General features: G+C 39.4%; 1 protein-coding gene across 1 annotated transcript in view; it reads right to left on the bottom strand.

Moving 5' to 3' along the window:
• FOXN2 (forkhead box N2) overlaps positions 1 to 19,031 on the bottom strand; it is a 53,095-nt gene extending 34,064 nt beyond the window's left edge. Inside the window, exon 1 of the mRNA XM_052649334.1 lies at positions 18,936 to 19,031. The gene's annotated coding sequence lies outside the window, so the exon portion shown is untranslated. The remainder of the gene's footprint in view (positions 1 to 18,935) is intronic.
• Between the last annotated feature and the right edge of the window lie 1,176 nt (positions 19,032 to 20,207).

Raw genomic sequence — 20,207 nt, 5'->3', positions numbered from 1 at the left:
AAATCACTATTATTAATATTAGAATCTGATGGCAGTGAAGCAGAGGGTTTAAGAGGAAGCATGAGTCGTGAAGAGATACTCCTGGGTTCAAATTCCAGCTCTGCTACTCAACAGACTAGAAGGCCTATCAATGCAGAATTCTAACAGTACCTACATAGGATTGCCAGTACAAACTGAATGAGAATATAAAGGACTTAGAGGTAGAGAGTAAGGACACAATGAATACTAGCTGGTAATTATTATTACTATTATTAATTTTTAAACTATTATTAGGTTTCTTTCTAAAGCTGTGTGTGTGTGTATATATATATATATATATATATATTGCATCTCTCAAATTAAAAAAATAGAGTATAAGATCCATAACAACATTTTATGTTTTAAAGTTTATAAATTTTTAAAAAGTTCTAACATTAAGGATGGGTCTCCTTTTAAACTAGTGACATCCTCTGGTATGGCACAAATTAGGACTTCTCAGAAGAGTGCTGCAATAACAGTTTCATCATTTTCTTTATGATGTGACTTTCACTTCCTTTTACTGTTTCCATGAACTTTATGTTATGTCAATCTTTTACCAGTCATGCCACATGACAGAATCTTTCTTCAAACCTTTCTAGTTTAATAATCTAAAAGAATTAAACCATATAGAAACTTTCAGAACTTTTTGAAGTTGATTGCTATTAATAGCCCCTGAAGAGTTTAAGTTCCTTTATTAACAGCTCTGCCTAATGCTAACATTCTAATACATAATAAAAGAATTTATATATATATAAAAAAAACAAACCAACTACACTACCTATGAAATAAAGTATGCTAAGCTTTCACTAGTAACGACATTGTCAATAATAAAAAGATGCAGTGGCAATATAATGCTATAATCAGAACAGGACAAGAATATAAATACATACATGTTGTTGTTTAGTCGGTAAGTCATGTCCAACACCTGTAGTCCCATGGACCATAGCCCATCAGGCTCCTCTGTTCATGGGATTTCCCAGGCAAGAATACTGGAGTGGATTGCCATTTCCTTCAGGTATCTTCCTGACCCAGGGATCAAACCTGTGTCTTTGGCATTGGCAGGTGGATTCTTTATTACTGAGCCACCAGGGAAGCCCCATCTACATACATAGTTTTATTTATATCCAACTAGTTCAGAATCTACTATCCTGAATCTACAGAATTCTCACTAAGTTAAAATATACAAAATAATTTCTTTCAAGATATTACTATATTGTAAGTTTCTGGATAATATCTATAGTACCTTAAAAATATGGACTCATGTATATAAAATTAAACAACCCCCCAAATCAGGCCCTCAGTCCAGCAATTCCCATGAACATAAAAGCTTTTTCATGTATACCTTAGTAAAATAAATCCATGGCAAATAAGGAATTAATTGCAATTAATTCAGTTCTATAAATGTGTTTAATACTTTTTAAAAGTCCTTTTCAAATTACTCTAGAGTTTCATGTTACATTTTTCAATTTTAACTGTTTTTATCTTCCCTATATCATAGTTCTTAGAACCCTGTATCTGTAAGTTGTGAGAAAATGTTTTAATTTTAAATTTATATTTAATTCATTATATCATATAATAAGATATCAAAAAATAGCTAATTTTTGATGTGAGTTTATTTGTGTTAGTTGCTCAGCCATGTCTGACTCTTTGTGACCCCTATGTACTATGCCAGGCTCCTCTGTCCATGGAATTCTCCAGACAAGATTATTGAAGTAGGTAGTCATTCCCTTCTCCAGGGGCTCTTCCTGACCCAGGCATTGAACCTGGGTCTCCTGCATTGCAGGCAGATTCTTTACCATCTGAACCACCAGGAAGCAAATTTATTACAATTTATTTTTTTCTTACACCCCTGAACATCATTGAATATTTCTTTCCTCATTATACAGAAAAGGTAAATGAGAAAAATCATTTTGCTGTTTCTAAAAAACTTTTACTACACTGGAGTGAAAAGGAACCATGCCATCTGTTATGTTCTACTAGAACTGGAAAGAAGTTGAAACTCTCTTGAGCAATCATACCGAGAGGCCCTGAAGAAGGCTTCCAGTCAGTCCCATGCTTAAAGCAAGGGACGGATAATCTCAAGCTATATGGCGGCATCTGAACTACAAATAAAGTTGTTTCTCACCATTTTCACCCTACTAGTCTAGCTTCCTATTTAAAATCAGTCTCACTATAAATACTTTAAACATCTAAATTCCTTAAAACTTGTGACAAATGAGTATGATATTTGGTTATATTTAATTTTGTACACATACAATATTTAATTATGTCTTTTTACATGCTCTTAAGACATTTGGAAACATGTCTATTGACTTGTCATTTTACCTCTCACCAAGAACTTATTGTTATCCATAAATTAAACAATCTTAGTTAGAAGTGTCAAAAGAGCAACCAGAGAGTAGGCCCCTTCTCAGACTTGTGGTTTTTCCATCCAATCACCTTAAAGTAACCAATATAAAACATCATCTGACAGGCTACGGCAACCCAAGCAAGGGGAAACAAGCTGTCATTCACTTAGCTCAGATGACTAAACAATGCTTTCCACGGAAAATATCTAACACAGAGTTAAGGCTTAACACAGAGATCCAAGAAGTTTATGAATTTTATCAGAATTGCCTGGCAGTTACTTCAGTTCTTTACTGTGATTTAAGCTTGGTCTCTGATTAAGATATGCTATATAATAAAAGGAATTTCCACTCAATTTCCCCCTCCTTTCCTCATCTTCATCTCCTTAGGAAAAAAACCATTTTTATTAATTAATTATAAAATGTACCACTACTCAAGACTGAAGTCACAGTACTACATTTATTAGATTGACTCAGCAATACAATAAGCTTACAACAAGCTCACCATGAAATATTTTAGCAGTTTACAGATACTATTTCCAAAATCTCAAGTTCATTTTTAAATCATGAAAACAATTTTCTTGCTTATATACCACACTGGTAGTAATAACACTGTAACACGTATTGAGCAATACTATTTGCAAGGCATTGTGTAACAAATACAACGCTAGAAACTTTAATATTCTACTAGCTCACATTATCTGATAACTTTGGTAACTCTCAAGTAAGAAAAAAATAAGCCATACTGAAGGAACTCACAACCTTTTCCTACAATACATTCTTTGTTTTAAGGTTCTCTGTTATAAACATGGACAGGGAGTCCTGGCGTGCGGGTCTGAAAGAGTCAGACACGACTGAGCGACTGAACTGAACTGATCCTGTAAAATCCAATATTGAGAGTAGAGGGTAGGTTCAAATCCCAAAAGTACGGCTGCAAAAAGACGCATGTTTGGTTATAATGCTACATGATGTCACATATCCAGGACAACTGAAGCATTTCGGTCTCTGAGGGATAAAACTGCCTCTTGGTCACAGATTTAGGTGACACAGCATGTGATCCATTGTCTCTAAACAAAAAATGTGTGCAGCTGCATTTGCCAGTCAAGAAAGGGAAAGGGAGGGGAGGACACAGAATACAAAAGGGTCAAAGATTTGTCTCATAGGGAAACTGTTTTTCAAATAGGGATTAAAAAAAAAAAAGAAAATTGAATGAGGGAAAAACCTTTGACCAACTCATGCTAAATGGCAGAAAACATTAAAATCAAGGAGGGGATGGGGAACTGGTGTGGTAATCTTCCACCGAATTCACTTATCTCCTAAATCAACTTGCCCAGATACATTGTGTAAACCATGGTTCAAATGCCACTTCTATCTGAAAAATTTTGTGCTCTTTGTACACAGTATAGAGTTTCCATACACACTGCGGCGGAACTTGTCTTTAAAAAATTAAATTAAAAAAAGGGTCTCAGTTGTTCATTTCTTTCTTGGAGAAGTTAAAATGAAGCAATAGCTTTATAAGTTAAAAAAAAAAAGAAAGGTGTTAGCTTCTAACCAGTAAGTTCAGTTCAGTTCAGTCGCGTCCAACTCTTTGCGACCCCATGAATCGCAGGCACGCCAGGCCTCCTTGTCCATCACCATCTCCCGGAGTTCACTCAGACTCACGTCCATCGAGTCCATGATGCCATCCAGCCATCTCATCCTCGGTTGTCCCCTTCTCCTCCTGCCCCCAATCCCTCCCAGCATCAGAGTCTTCTTCAGTGAGTCAACTCTTCACATGAGGTGGCCAAAGTATTGGAGTTTCAGCTTTATCATCATTCCTTCCAAAGAAATCCCAGGGTTGATCTCCTTCAGAATGGACTGGTTGGATCTCCTTGCAGTCCAAGGGACTCTCAAGAGTCTTCTCCAACACCACAGTTCAAAAGCATCAATTCTTCGGCACTCAGCCTTCTTTACAGTCCAACTCTCACATCCATACATGACCACAGGAAAAACCATAGCCTTGACTAGACGGGCCTTAGTCAGCAAAGCAATGTCTCTGCTTTTGAATATGCTATCTAGGTTGGTCATAACTTTTTTTCCACGGAGTAAGTGTCTTTTAATTTCATGTCTGCAGTCACCATCTGCAGTGATTTTGGAGCCCAGAAAAATAAAGTCTGACACTGTTTCCACTGTTTCCCCATCTATTTCCCATGAAGTGATGGGACCAGATGCCATGATCTTCGTTTTCTGAATGTTGAGCTTTAAGCCAACTTTTTCACTCTCCTCTTTCACTTTCATCAAGAGGCTTTTTAGCTCCTCTTCACTTTCTGCCATAAGGGTGGTGTCATCTGCATATCTGAGGTTATTGGTATTTCTCCTGGCAATCTTGATTCCAGCTTGTGTTTCTTCCAGTCCAGCATTTCTCGTGATGTACTCTGCATAGAAGTTAAATAAGCAGGGTGACAATATACAGCCTTGATGTACTCCTTTTCCTATTTGGAACCAGTCTGTTGTTCCATGACCAGTTCTAACTGTTGCTTCCTGACCTGCATACAGATTTCTCAAGAGGCAGGTCAGGTGGTCTGGTATTCCCATCTCTTTCAGAATTTTCCACAGTTTGTTGTGATCCACACAGTCAAAGGCTTTGGCATAGTCAATAAAGCAGAAATAGATGTTTCTCTGGAACTCTCTTGCTTTTTCCATGATCCAGCGGATGTTGGCAATTTGATCTCTGGTTCCTCTGCCTTTTCTAAACCAGTAAAGAAACCTGATATTCTCTGTATAAAGACCAAATTACCCTTTTTCTTAATGAACCCTAGCACATAACCCGCTTTTCAGAGAGACACTGGTTTCAAAAAATAGTCCACAATAGATCTAAGTTGAGTGAAAATTTTCTCTGTTGAGAAACATAGGTATTTCTAACCCTTGGATGCAAGGAGATCCAACCAGTCCACTCTAAAGATCAGTCGTGGGTGTTCTTTGGAAGGACTGATGCTAAAGCTGAAACTCCAATACTTTGGCCACCTCATGCGAAGAGTTGACTCATTGGAAAAGACTCTGATGCTGGGGGGGATTGGGGGCAGGAGGAGAAAGGGATGACAGAGGATGAGATGGCTGGATGGCATCATGGACTCGATGGACCTGAGTCTGAGTGAACTCCAGGAATTGGTGACGGACAGGGAGGCCTGGCGTGCTGTGATTCATGGGGTCGCAAAGTCGGACGTGACTGGGCAACTGAACTGAACTGAATAAATGCTTTTAAAGGCTTCCCTGGTAGCTCAGACAGTAAAGAATCTGCCTGCGATGCAGGAGGCCTGGGTTTGATCCCTCAGTTGGGAAAATCCCCTGGAGAAGGGAAGGCTACCCGCTCCAGAATTCTTGCCTGGAGAATTCCATGGACAGTTGAAGCCTGGTGGGACTGTGAGTCCCAGTTCACGGGGTTGAAAACAATCAGACAAGGTAATGACAAAATAATTTGTAACTTTTATTAGTATCTAAAACACAGCACGAGTTTATCTTACATGTTATGAAACATGATAGAAAAAAAAGCACTAGTAGCTTTTGGTGTAAATCTAGCTTAAGAAGACCCATCTTCTCAACCTTTGGGATGACGATCAATGTCATGTCTGAAGAAAAGTACATTAGAAGCTGAAAAAAACAGTACAGAAAAGTAAACAAAACACAAATGGAAGGAAAATACCTCTACCATGTAGAATGAGAAGTAATATCACCATATTGTAACCAGGAAGCCAACCAGCACTTCAGTTTTTCGATAGTGCTATAACTGTACTTGAAAAGCTATTTTGAAAGGAACAAAGTTTCAGAAACCTGAAAAATCAACAGATCAAATGTCCTAAAGTAAAAAGATAAATTTGGTTGGCATGAGAATACAAACAGGTGGTATTCTTTGTCACCAAAATTTATTTATGGGTAATATGGCTTTCAGTGCTTTGAATATAAGCCATAATTAGTCAGCCATGCAGTAAGTATACAGTAAATTAAATTGTTCCACTGAAAATAAGCATCTTTTAAAAGCACATTCATGATCAAAATAAATTTAATAAAGGCAAACAGTGATATCTTGCATTACTAATGCCCCCATAACAAATTTGGAAAGCAAAATTAGAACTTAAGACTGTATATGGCTGATTTAATATACTGATTTTTTATGTAATTCTAAAAACAATACAGGGGCTCCCCTGGCAGTTCAGTGGTAAAGAATTCGCCTACCTGTGCAGGAGACACAGGTTCAATCCCTGATCCAGGAAGATCCCACACACACCACTAAGCTCGTGTACCATAACTACCTTAGCCGGTCCTCGAGTGCTGGGAGCCTCCACCTCTGAGCCCACATGCAGTAACTGCTGCAGCTCGGGCTCCCCAGAGCCTGTGCTCCACAACAGGAGAAGCCACTGCAATAAGGAGCCGCACACCACCACTAGAGAGCAGCCCCTGTTCGCCACAACTGAAGAAAAGTCCATGTAGCACCAAAGACCCAGCACAGGTAAAAATAAACAGGCAAATAAAAACAAACACCCCCACAAAAGTAAGTTACCATAAAATTAAGTCCTCTTTAAAACAGGACTAAGCTAATCTTATATGAACACTTACTGACGTCAGATATATTTATGCTAAATTATTAAAGATATGTGTTATTAAACAGAATATCTGCTTTCTCCTGCAACATCTGGATTGTTTACCCTCCCTACCACTATTCAGTCAAAACCCTAATATTTATGGCCTCATTTAATGACAATTCCTCCATGTAATTCCCACCTGAACTTCTCTTAGGGATTTTCAGTCTCTCTTAACAATGTTCTAAATGTGTTTATATGTCCTCTTTTTACAGTGGTTATTTGTGTCAACAGCGCAAAAGAAATAATCAACATGAAATCCCTTTATAAACACTAAAGTTCTATATTATAAAGTAAATAAAAAACTAATAAAACCCAGAAGAGACTAGGAAATAATGGGCTCCACACACCTAAGAAGAATACTTCAAGCAAGTACAACTTGGTTCTAACTTGCTGCCAACTAGACAAGAAACACAAAGGTAAAATTATATTTAAATTATACTGCAATGATAATATTACGTTAGATACTATGTTCCACTATGCTCTGTGATCTTTTCACTTCCTAAATTTCACTTCTCTACTTAAGAAATTTTATCACAAAAGAAAACTTTAAGACATCAATTATTTTAATTCCATGTGAACAATATGCTATTTTGAAGTTGCAATTAAAGGAAGCCTACTGTTAACCCATTTGTATAAAGAACTACCAAAGGAAAAGTCTGACAAAATAGGGAAGATGAGTTATCAAAGGTACTGACACAGCATTAATAAAGCCCCATTATGACTATGAAACCCACCTCACTATATCCCATTCCTTGGGGAAAGTTCTCACTCTGTTTCCACAGCACTAGAATCTACGTCTAGAAGTGTATGTCTCATACTGCAATTATTTACTTACATGCATCTGATTCTTAGTATTTAACCCATTTTTGCTCCATAATTTAAGAACGGTTCTAGGTGTATCACTGTACGGTAACCTAAATGTAGGTTAGCTTTTAAATACTGGAAAAAGCTAAAGCATTACAAGTCAAAGCACGAACACTTGTATGCACGCAACAGAAAGGCAAGCCCATTACCCTTTCACAATTTCCGAAAGGATCTTTAATAGATTCTTAAAGGTTCTCTTATTACAAATAAATAATCATGGTAAAACAACAGGTTCAGAGTTTTGTAACATGTACCTACAATCAGTGGACAGTATCAAGTGGCAATAATTTCAGAAGAAATGAAAGTTTTTTGTTAAGATCTGAGGGGAAAAAGACATGCGCACTCCCCAAATTAAATTAGGAAAAGGATTTTGAGAAGATAGTAACTTTGGTGGTAATAAATTTTGATTCCTTGAAAATCTTCACATAAAAACAGAGTGAGCAACTAGACAGCAAACCCCAAACCCACAGGTAATACGGATATCTACAAAACTATGTTTAACAAAGTCTCCCCACCAACCCCAAAAAACAAAGGGCTTAAACAAATCACCAACAGTCCACAGTCTTACTTTCTGTCAGTGTCTGGGAGAAGACAGAGGGAAGCAAGGAGGGACTTGAGAACAAAACGACCTGGAAACTACTGACAGGCGGTTTGTACTGAACAAAAGCTGAAACTAAATGCAAGGAGACTACAGTAAGGCTACAGTTCCTACAAGCATGGAACAATCTAGTCCCTTTGAGCATTCAAAACTTGACATTTGGGGCTCTCTTCTAAGACAAACTCTAAGCTTAAGAGGAAGTACTAGGAATGGCAAAAAAAAATTAAGCAGGATAGAGAAAAAAGAGATAAAAGAGAGTCCAGACAGAATACCAGAGTAGAACAGAGCTGGGAAATCTCAGAAAGCCATTCACCATTCTTAAAATACTGAACAACAACAACAACAAAACAGGAATGTGAAGTTAAAAGAGTTATCAGAACCAAGCCTCCTCCTAGAAGTTCAAGAAAACTAGTTTCATGTAAAGAAATGATGAAAGGCATTGAGGAAGAATATCACACAAAGTTACAATAAGAGAAACAGAAAAACAGTTAAATTCGGAAGCAGACGGGAAACAGGGACCATGGGTAAAAGTTTCCATCACACAAAATGAGTATGTTCAATACTAGAGATGTGCTGTACAACAGAGCTTCTATAGTTAACAATACTGTATTGTACACTTAAAATTTTAAGAGGCTAGATCTCATGTTAAATGTTAAACACAAAAATGAGCTTAAAAATTACATAAGACATGAAAAAAAACCATATATCAGAGTTAGAAAAGTTCAGAAATAAAACAGAGCTCAAGAAATAATCTGAAATAAAAGAGGGGAAAAAAAACTTTCAGAAATGAAGACCTAAGTAAAGAAGAGAAAAAATAAACATACAAAGCCTTAAGAGAAACAGAGAATGAAAAGGAAGAAAAGTTAATCAGAAAGAAATAAAGAGGAAACAGGCTACCCATACTGTATAAGAATACATAGTTGGGAAACTTAAGTGATTCTCAGAAAAGCTAGAATACTGGTTACATTTTGAAGAAAAGGAGCTATGCTTTGAAATAGGCATGTAAAAGGGCATCTAAAGTAGCTGGCAAAATTCTATTCCTTAACATGAAGGATGGTTACATGAGGGTTGGCCTTAGAATAATTCACTAAGCTACACATTTCTTGGGTGGTTTTTAGCATCTACATTTTAACAGTAAAAAGCATTAGAAATTTTAGAAAATAACTATCAGTTCAGTTCAGTTGCTCAGTCATGTCTCTTTGCAACTCCATGAATCGCAGCACACCAGGCCTCCCTGTCCATCACCAACTCCCGGAGTTCACACAAACTCACGTCCATTGAGTCAATGATGCCATCCAGCCATCTCATCCTCTGTCATCCCCTTCTCCTCCTGCCCTCAATCCCTCCCAGCATCAGAGTCTTCTCCAATGAGTCAACTCTTCACATGAGGTGGCCAAAGTACTGGAGTTTCAGCTTTAGCATCATTCCTTCCAAAGAAATCCCAGGGCTGATCTCCTTCAGATTCAACTGGTTGAATCTCCTTGCAGTCCAAGGGACTCTCAAGAGTCTTCTCCAACACCACAGTTCAAAAGCATCAATTTTTCAGTGCTCAGCTTTCTTTATGGTCCAACTCTCACATCCATACATGACTACTGGAAAAACCGTAGCTTTGACTAGACGGACCTTTGTCAGCAAAGTGATGGCTCTGCTTTTTTAACACGCTGTCTAGGTTGGACATAGCTTTTCTTCCAAGGAGCAAGTGCCTTTTAATTTCATGGCTGCAGTCGCCATCTGCAGTGATTTTAGAGCCCAAGAAAATAAAGTCTGTCACTGTTTCCAGTTTCCCTATCTATTTGCCATGAAGTGATGGGACCAGATGCCATGATCTTTCATGCACTGGAGAAGGAAATGGCAACCCACTCCAGTGTTCTTGCCTGGAGAATCCCAGGGACGGGGAGCCTGGTGGGCCACCGTCTATGAGGTCACACAGATTCAGACACGACTGAAGTGACTTAGCAGCAGCAGCACCAGCCGTGATCTTTGTTTTTATGTTACTACTTCTAGCTATCAGTACAAAACATAGTAACAAAAACATCTTGGAATAACCTTCAAAATGACTTAATAAAATTACAGGACAAACCAAGAGACAGGCTTCCCAGTGTTTCATCCTGATGTTTGGCAACCAGGACAACGAATTAAAAAGTCCACCATCTTATTATACATAACTGACGTGATCTGTTTTTCACATGTAACACATGCTCTAAAAGTATCTGGCATTTACTCATTCTTAAGGTAAACTGCAATACTTAAAACATGCAAAAGATTTTTTCCATTGAGAGATACTCTAAAACTGCCAAGAAAACTCACCTTTGAGAAAAACACACATGGTGATTTTAAAAATAAACATAATTAAATTCAACAAGCATTCACTCAGCATATGCTATGTGTGCTAAGTCACTTCAGTCACGTCTGAATCTTTGTGACCTTATGTACTGTAGCCCGCCCAGCTCCTCTGACCATGGGATTCTCCAGGCAAGAATACTGGAGTGGGTTGCCATGACCTCTTCCAAGGGATCTTTCCCACCCAGGGATCGAACTAGTGTCCCCTGCATTGGCAGGCAGGTTCTTTACTGCTAGTGCCACCTGGGATGCCCATGTTATGTATGAGGTGCTAACAATTCAGTTGAAGAAATAAGTAACACAGATAAGAGAAAGCTATATACAGTAAGTGCTTTGAGAAAGGTACAAAGTACTATGGAAGAAAAGGACAGAAGAAGAAAAGGACATCCCGCCTACTTAGTATTTTAACCAGATGCCTCTCATACTCCTCCAATTCATCTTCCCCAATTCTAGCAGAATGATCTTTCAAAGACCCCAAATCCTCTTTTTAAAGAGGATTTTTCCCCCCTTTTTTAAAGGGATTTCACAAAATGACAGTACACAGCAGACAATTCAAAAGCCTTACAAGAACCAGGCAGGCAACAAACAAGTAAAGCTGGTCTTCTGTAAGAAAGATGGACACTGCCAAAAGAGGGCAGTTACTTATAAGTTTCAGCCAATCAAAACTATGAAACCAATGCTGCCACAATATTCATTTTTTCCAAGGGACAAAAGAACTCTAGATTTTTGTGTGAAATGCACCAACATTTAAATATTAGCAAACAGGCAAAAAAAAAGTGTTTTGTTTTGTTTTTTAAATATTTCAAGCCCAACAAAACACAGCTGGAGGTAAAGGTTGCAAACTTTGGCTTACAGAAATACTAACGTTCCAATAAAGGGCCCCTACTGTCCTCAAAATTGAGTAACGGTTGTTTTCAAATTCAAAGGAAAAAATGAACAATTTTCTCATAACGTTTTCTTCAAACTTTAGCACCTGCTACCATTAGTCTGCTGGCAATAGCAAAAATGCAAGAAAAAATAGAAAAGGAACATTTGATAGTCCCCTTAAAAATGCTTCACCTTTTTTTGGTTGTGATCAACAGTTGTGCTCACATCATTTTATACTATATACCTGTTACACGGTCAAATTTTCTGTTCCTAAAATTGTTTCTAGATTATATGATAGAATCAAATATATTAATATATCTGTTCTTTAGCAAAAGAATGCCATGAGGTTTCAGAAAAACCACGGGCCTAATAAAATCTAAAATCTTTAGCGTGGTGGCTGACAAATCCATACAAAATCTGGCTTCTGTTTGCACCGATTTCACACCTCCAAGCTTCCTAAATATCCAGTGCTCTTTTACTCCTTAAGATGTATTTCAGGCTCTCCACCCTATGTTTCAGAGACTCAAAGTTCTCTCTCTAGGAGCCTTCCTTGAATTACTTAATTTTTCCAATCATGCTTCCTCAGCATCCTACTTAGGGTACTATTACAGAACTTGGGCTTCCCTGGTGGCTCAGACATATAGAACTTACTTGCTACTTCTGATTATTCACCATTATTTGCTTACCTTTCTAATTCAGGCACTAGACCAGTAGTTTTCGAACTTTTGATGCTACCCCACAATAAGAAATACATTTTTATAAGAGAACCATGACATGCTTACATATATAACTGAAACAAAATGAAATAACACTTTTACCCTTACCACATACAACACACTCACATTTTCTATTTGATTGTATTTTTTAAGAAACATTGGTCACAATTTACTATATTGATTCTCTATCATCCATTTAAGAAATGCTGTACTAGAATATAAATCCTTGTAGGCAGAACAAAAATACATTCATTTTTATTCTCAGCCACATACCGTAACATTTAGTAAGCAAATGTTTAAATGAGTAAATAAAGCAGCATTCTGTACTAGAGAAGTAAAAGAGTAATAAGGCTTTGAAGTCAAGCAGACCCATAACCTACCAACTTACTTATGTGTCTCTGACAAATGACTTCACCCCCTTACATCCCAAGGAATAACACTACTTATTTAATTCACTATGACAACAAAGTAGTGGCCTTCATATCACAAAATGTGCGAAGTCACTTCATTCCTGTTTGATTCTGTGTGACCCTACGGGCTGTAGCCTGCCAGGCTCCTCTGTCCATGGGATTCTCCAGGCAAGAATACTGGAGTGGGTTAAACTTGGGCATGCCCTCCTCCAGGGGCTTTTCCCAATCCAGGGATCAAATCTGTGTCTCCTGCATTGGAAGGCAGGTTCTTTTACCACTAGAGCCACCTGGGCACAGAATAAGCATTGTATAAATATTAGTTTGCTTTCTCTAAACTGTATTCTTCCTTATTTTTTCCTGGGAAAGAAACATCTACCTCATCCTGGCAAACATCCATTTTTCAAAGACTTCGGGTCACAGTACAAAGAATATGAAATTTTAAAATCTGACAGACCTGGGTTCAAACACTCAGCTCGGTATTTACATAACTTCTGTCTCTTTATAAGAATAAAATATATCCTGCCCAGTCATTATGGATAATTATATATTCATGTGTCTAATATAATACCATGTCAGAATATAGCAGGCACTTGATAAAAGGTAGGAATTGTTGCTATGATTATTAGTAAGTGTTGCTCACTCAGCATAGATGAAGAATTTAACCTGAACTTTTCAGGAAGAATTGGACAGAAAGTTAGGGCAGACAGATGGAACAGTAAAATCTCAATTTACAAGAAATCTCTTCCTTTTTTCCTGTAATTCCTCTTTTAAGACAAATAAACCACAAGGATGTAAGTTCATCAATTTCCTCAATTCTCTACTTCTAAGGTTATATAAAAAATTCAAAATAACTGTACTCTGTGTCAAAATTCTAATTTAAATAATAAATTATGCTCAGTCAGCTGAACATTATAAAATGTGAAAAGTGTAAATGTATTAGCAATGCATTTTAGAGAGAATTTCAATAAGAGTTCAACGTAAAAATGCTTTCAGTTAACCCAATTAAACAGAAAAAATTAACTGAAATTCTTACTCAACATTATCTTTCAAAGCACTTCTGAGGGGGGAAAAAAAACCTCTAAGTAGCAAAAGCAGCAAATATCTATGAAAATACAATCAAGAAGTCAAAAATTTTCTTGTACAATGTGCAAACTTGATAAGATATGAAGATAATTAATGATAATTAAACTATTCTAACTTAACAATACTACACCTACTTGGAGAGAATCAAAATAATTTTCCATTATTCATGTTGGTAGCAAAAAGATGGCTATTTTAATAGTATACATATTTAACTTTTACAATAACAGCATATTTCTACATGGCTACTTAGCTTTATTTAGCCTTTTAGGCTTACAGTAATACTATGTTTACAACTGTCAATGAAATAAGACCTATATAGGTGAGCGGATATATTCTATTTTATGTTCACATCAGGCCGACTCCAAAAGGGTAGAATGATGTCTCTTGTTCACCACAAGAGATATACTTAAATACAGTAGATGCTCGGATACTTAAATACAGCACTTAAATACAGTAGATGCTCGATAAATATCTGCCCAAGCTTGATGTTTATTTATGGACAGGAAAATTAGGTTGAGGAAAATTAAAAAATACACAAATCAAAATTAGGTCAAGGCCTTGAGCGTGAGCCTTGCTTGGCAACTTGACTCCAAACAGCTGAGTATAAATGGGTGGGGAATGAAACCTGACAAAGACCTCAAACAAGCAATCAAAGCCTGTTAACATCAATTTTTTGTTGTCAGTATGTACCCTTGATATGCTGTGATGAGAATGGCACTTCACCTCTGTGGTCTTCCTCCCTAAAACCCATTACCCATGTCTACTCATGAGGAAAACATCAAGTAATTTTCAATTGAGGGATGTTCTATAAGATTTCTGACTGGTACTCCTAAAAACTCTCACAATCATCAAAAATAAGAAAAATGTGAGAAACTAGAATTCTCAAACAGAAGAAGGACACTTGGGAAAAACTAATGAAGTATGCAATTTAGTGAATAGTAAATTAGCAACTTTGTTTCCTTAGTTATGACAACTGTACCATAGTAATGTAAGAAGTTAACAATAGGGTAAATTGGGTGAGGTATACTCTACTGTCTGGCTACTTTCTGTAATTGTAAAACTATTCTAAAACCAAAAGTTTATTTAAATTTAAAAAAAGGGCAAGGGAAATAAATATATGAATCAAAATCCTTTGGAAGTGAATGGTGATAAACATTTTATTGGATCCTTTATATTTGGTAGCACTCTCATACAGTGTAAATTAAGGTTTTGAACAAGTCTACAGTATTAACTATGAAGTCACATATGACCAAAGCAGATGCTCCTTTTGTTTTCCAAAGCATCATTTTTAGGCCTCCATACTTCACTTAGTAACTCTGTAACAAAAAATTGTAACATCAGCTGTCATCTCTATATTGAATGAACTATCTCATACCTCTAATCTCTATAGTCATTAAAGATTATATTCACCTTGATATCTTCTACTCACATTACACTCTAACTAAACTCACCATCTTCTTGATTATGTTCCCTTTCCAAACCTCATTCTCAAAGTTATTCCCCTTCCATAGTCAATAACTAGCCTTGCACAATGCTGTCAAATGAACCTTCCTCAAATAAGGACTTTATCCCCTCATTCCCAGGCTTAAATGACATCTTTTTTTTTTTTTTTTTTGGATTACACCATGTTTAAATTCAAAAGTGATGTTTGCTAGGGCATCCATAATTGGTTATTCTTTCGTACCGTTCATACATACTTTCAATCCATCTCTCTACCTTGTAAGTGCTGCCTTTCCTTTATTCAGAAAATAATCAAATACTAAGCATCTATCTGGGGGCGGTGGAGGGAAGACTCCTCTGGGTGGTCAAAGACTTTAATTTTCTTGGGATGAAGAATAGGGAATCTGTTTTGCAACGCTGTAGCCTTAGTTCTCATAACAGTGCCTGACAAATGGTAGGTGCTCGAAAACTATTTATTAAAAACCACACACAAGGTAGTATAGCGTGCTACAACCCAAGAGAAGAAGACTTTTCCACTGGAGAGGTGGAAGGCAGATCTAAAATGATTCCAAGGCTCTCAAGACAATTAACATTTTAACCAAGCCTCAAGTTTGAGTAGATTTTCAGTGGTTAAGAGGACGTGTGTAGGTGCCTTTCCAACAGAAAAATGTTGTATCAGCCAAGGGAAAAAGAAGTAAATTGTTACACCATGTTGAAGCAGTAAATAATGAACAGTTCCTGTGGAAGATAAGATGGGAGACTAGGTCCAAATCTCAAAAACTCTTGAGAAGAAATTTGATATTACTCTTGATATAAGAGCTTTTGGTCATTAAGAGTGATATAATCTTTAGGAAGATTAATCTAGTGGGACTTCTGAAAGCAAAAATCTTACTCTCTTCAAGAAGTTACCCCTCTATCTTACTCATACCTTCTAATTTCCTTCTCAACTCTTACAGTACCTGCCTGCATCATACAATTTAACTCCTAATTACATCATCTCACACTGTAATTTTTTTTCACATGTATTAATCATGTCTCTTCAACCCAAGAATAAGGATCAAATCCTAGAGTACTTTTTCTTCCCTAAGAAATGAACAAAGAATTGGGCCCTTTATTCTGGAGGACCTTTTTGCAAGTATGCAAAATCCAGTTGCGAAAATGATAACAATCCAAAAGCAAGGCACACATACACAAGCTGCCACAAGAACAAGATTAATCCTTGTTTGGATGGCACTTTGTAAAGTTTTATTTGATAGCCACATCCCGTAACTATTAATGTAGTTATCTCCCAGCATATGTTTCCAGTATTTCCTCCATTATATAAGTACTTTTTCATCTCATTTAGTTTTCTTTCTCAACTATGCACTGGTCTCAGTGGTCACTCCACATATTCACTTCTCAATTGCATTGTCTCTTCTGCACTGAAGCCTCTCCAATCTTTTTAGCTATTAGCTTCCCTGAAAACCATTATTATGGCATATTAAAATTCTAATGAATGGTGCTGCTATAACTTTTACACATAATTCTAAATGTTTCCTGTGGTTTAGCACTCTTCAAATAAAACTGATGCAAATAAAAACATATGTTACAGAAATAATTCAAATTCGCCAAAACATTTACAAAATTTAACATGATGAAATCAAAGATTGCATGTACTTAAATTGTATGTATTGATACATAAATTCTGAAAACTCCAAACTGTCCAAATATCTATCTTCAACCTTTTTTTTAACTTATCTTACTTTAAAATAATTTAATAATATATTTATTTTGCTTTTTGTTATTTTTGATCTTCAGCCCTTGATCTCTTACTTTTATATATTCTAAAACAATTTCATTTCTTTAAAATCTGTTGATGTTAACATCTATACTAGCTGTTAATACTTTCCCTTAAAAAAAAAAGAAAAGTGCCCATGCACAAATCAAACAAAGTATTTTATCTCTGAACAAGTATTTCCACTAGTAATACATCTTTTCAGGTCATAATGAAACTATCAAAAACAAATCCTCCAGAATGTGATTACTTCTGATTACATTAGAAACTTATTAACCACTCTGAAATTCAAACGGATTTTTTCCCCCCGAGTTGAGAAACTCCATAATGTACTCTTCTGTTCCCCAACACTCCTTCATGGTACCTAATACTGCTTAGATTTTAAATACGAATCATCAAAATAGGAGAAAGCACCTTACACGGACTGCAAGAAAACAGGGAGAAGTCGACTTGGTTTGAACAGAGATAAGAGAGTAACAATTCAGCTTTTTCCACTTCCCCATCTCAGGAAACACCACATGAAGGTGCAAAGCAACTACAGGGCTACAAAGCCCCTGGCTGCCACTGAAGCCTCTGCTCTAGCGGCGCTAGGGCACTCAATGACACTCAGTCGGCCACGTGGCTGTCACAATCAGAAGACAGGATTAACAGCGTAAACTAACCTGGAAATAACAATCGACCTCTTCCCAAAACCTCAGAGTTGGGGTGAAAGAAACAAAGTTGTGTGTCATTTCCTTGCACGCTAAGGCTTTTATCTATAAATAGAAAACGAAATACAGGGGCTGCTTTAAAGAGATTTTAAAGCAGAAAATCAGGTCCCGGAAGATTCCCGAGAGTGTGCCCCCACTGAATTAAGACACGCTAACTCTCGTGAGCGGCGATGGGAACAGAGGCATTCTGCAAAGGGGTAACGGGGTGGAGTTTAGCACTATACATTTGGGCGGCTTTCCCCTGACTCCCACCTTCTTCCCGGGTTCCAAACTCTTGGCTTTGCCGCGGGGCGAACTCAGAAGGGCTGAGGGACCTCGCACACGCCCTCACGACCTCTCGCCTTCCCAGTAAAAAGAACTGAAGGGCAGAGATAGAGGGCCCAAGAGAAGCTGCGAACAGGAAGTGTCCATATTGCAGAGCAGAAACACTAACTCCCACCCCGAGATAGCACCCTCGGCGGACCCCCGGGCGCCCGCTGGAGGAAGGGCCCGAGCGTGCCGAGGTCTGCCACCCCCACATCCGGGACCCAGCCCTGCCCACCCCAACGCTCGGCCGCCCGGCTGTTCGGAGTTCACTGCCGGCCGCGCCCGGCGCCTCCCCGGGCTCTACTTGGCCCGGCCCAGCCAGTCCGCCCGGGGCCGGACGAGAACTCCACGCCCGGCACGTCTCGCTGCACTTCAAGCCGGGGGAGGGGTTCCGGCAATGACTCCCGACGGGCTTGGGGCGCTTCCCTCAACAGTAGATTCGCCCCGAGTCGAGCCCGAAGAGTCCTCGGGGCCACCTCCAAGCCTTTCCGAAGCGCCGGCAACACTAGCCGCGGTTTCCGCCGTGGACACCCGCTCCCGGGCCGTCATTACACCCCTCAAGAAAAACTCCTAACTCCTCACCGGGCCGCACTACCCTCAGTTCGCCGCCCCCCGGGAGCCCACAAACCACCCAAGCCACGCGCAAGGGAAGACTCCCGTGGCGGCGCCAATTCATCACGGGACAAAAATGTCCGGGCGCGTCACGGGACAGCCGCCTCCGCGCCCCACGCCCGGCGCCTGCCGCACGCGCTGTCCCCGAGCCCGGGAGCCGCGGCGCGGCTCGGGGCCGGGAGCACGGACGCCGGGCAGCGCCGGCTGGGGAAGGCGCCGCTCCGCTCGGGACTCACCGTCAGCTCGGCCGCCGCAGCGGAGGGGCGAGGGATGGGTAGGGGAAGACACAATATGGCAGAGCACCACAGCTGCTCTTGGCAGCTTCCAGTAGCCGCCTCCGGGAAGACGCGGCCACAAGCAGGCAGCGGCAGCTGCGGTGGCGGCCGCAGCAGTACCACATCCCCCTCCCGTTCGCTTCCTCCCCTCCCTCCGCCCTCCCCCGCTGCCATGGCAACGAGGCGCCAAGGCGATTAGCCCCGCCCCTCCCTCCAGTCCCCGCCTCCAGCGACTCCTCGGGAGGGGGGCTCCGCCCGTCCCTCCCACTCCCCTCCCACCTCCTACCCGAAGCCCAGGCCTGGGAACTGGCAGGCTGCTGAGGCGGCAGGAGGCGGAGGAAGGGGGATGCGGTGTCCGGAAGGGCGGGGCTCTCACGGAAGGCAGGGCGGTGACGTTGTGAGCCAGTCAGGTTTCGGGCTGTGGAGGGGCTGGGGAAGGCGGGAAAATGGAAAGGCCTCGCCTGTCCGGGAAGGACCTATAGGAGTGAGGCGGGGCGCGGGGCGGCCGCTGAGTGGCCGTGATGGGGAGGGGGCGGGGCGAGGGTGGACGCCAGGCTGGTCAGAGAAGCTAGTGCTGCGACTGCAGCGACCGCCCTTTGTAACCCGAGCTCTTGTGTTTCCTCGGGAGCTTTCCGCCATTGGCCAGGCCTTAATTGAAAGAGCTTTAAAAACAGTAAAACACTAATAGAAATTTACGGTAGTATCACCCTCGCTTGACTGAAAGTTTATGTGGAAACTAAGCTCAAAGTGAGATTAAAAAAAAAAAAGGGCTTGGGAATCAGACCCAAAATTTAATAAGGAGCTCCGGAATGCGCACTAAGTGCTATGGACTAGTCTAAATTCTTTACAGGGTTACATTGTTGTAACCGTAATGCTAAAATAGTATTGCTAGATAAAATACAGGTGTGTCTAGTTAGAGCCGAATTTCAGCATAAGAATGTTCCATTTGAGAAATACTTCCTACTTTGTTTTGTTTTTATACGAAATCTGCCAACTCTCTCCTAACTCCTAATAATTCCCACTTTACAGTTAAGGAAACTGGGGCATACAAAAATAACCTGTCAAAATGGGTAAGTGACATAAGGCTCCATTTTACCGTTACCGCTTTGATCCTGATAATTAAAATTATGAATTCCCTATACTACATTTTCAAAAACTAGAGTAGCAACACCTACGTCGCAAATGTGTTGAATGGATTTTTTAAGAAGTGAAGTGAAATCGCTCAGTCGTGTC

Source organism: Budorcas taxicolor, chromosome 11 (assembly GCF_023091745.1).
Source record: "Budorcas taxicolor isolate Tak-1 chromosome 11, Takin1.1, whole genome shotgun sequence".
Lineage (NCBI taxonomy): Eukaryota > Metazoa > Chordata > Mammalia > Artiodactyla > Bovidae > Budorcas > Budorcas taxicolor.
The sequence above is the reverse complement of the archived record's forward strand: the minus strand, read 5'-3'. Positions and strand labels throughout refer to the sequence as shown.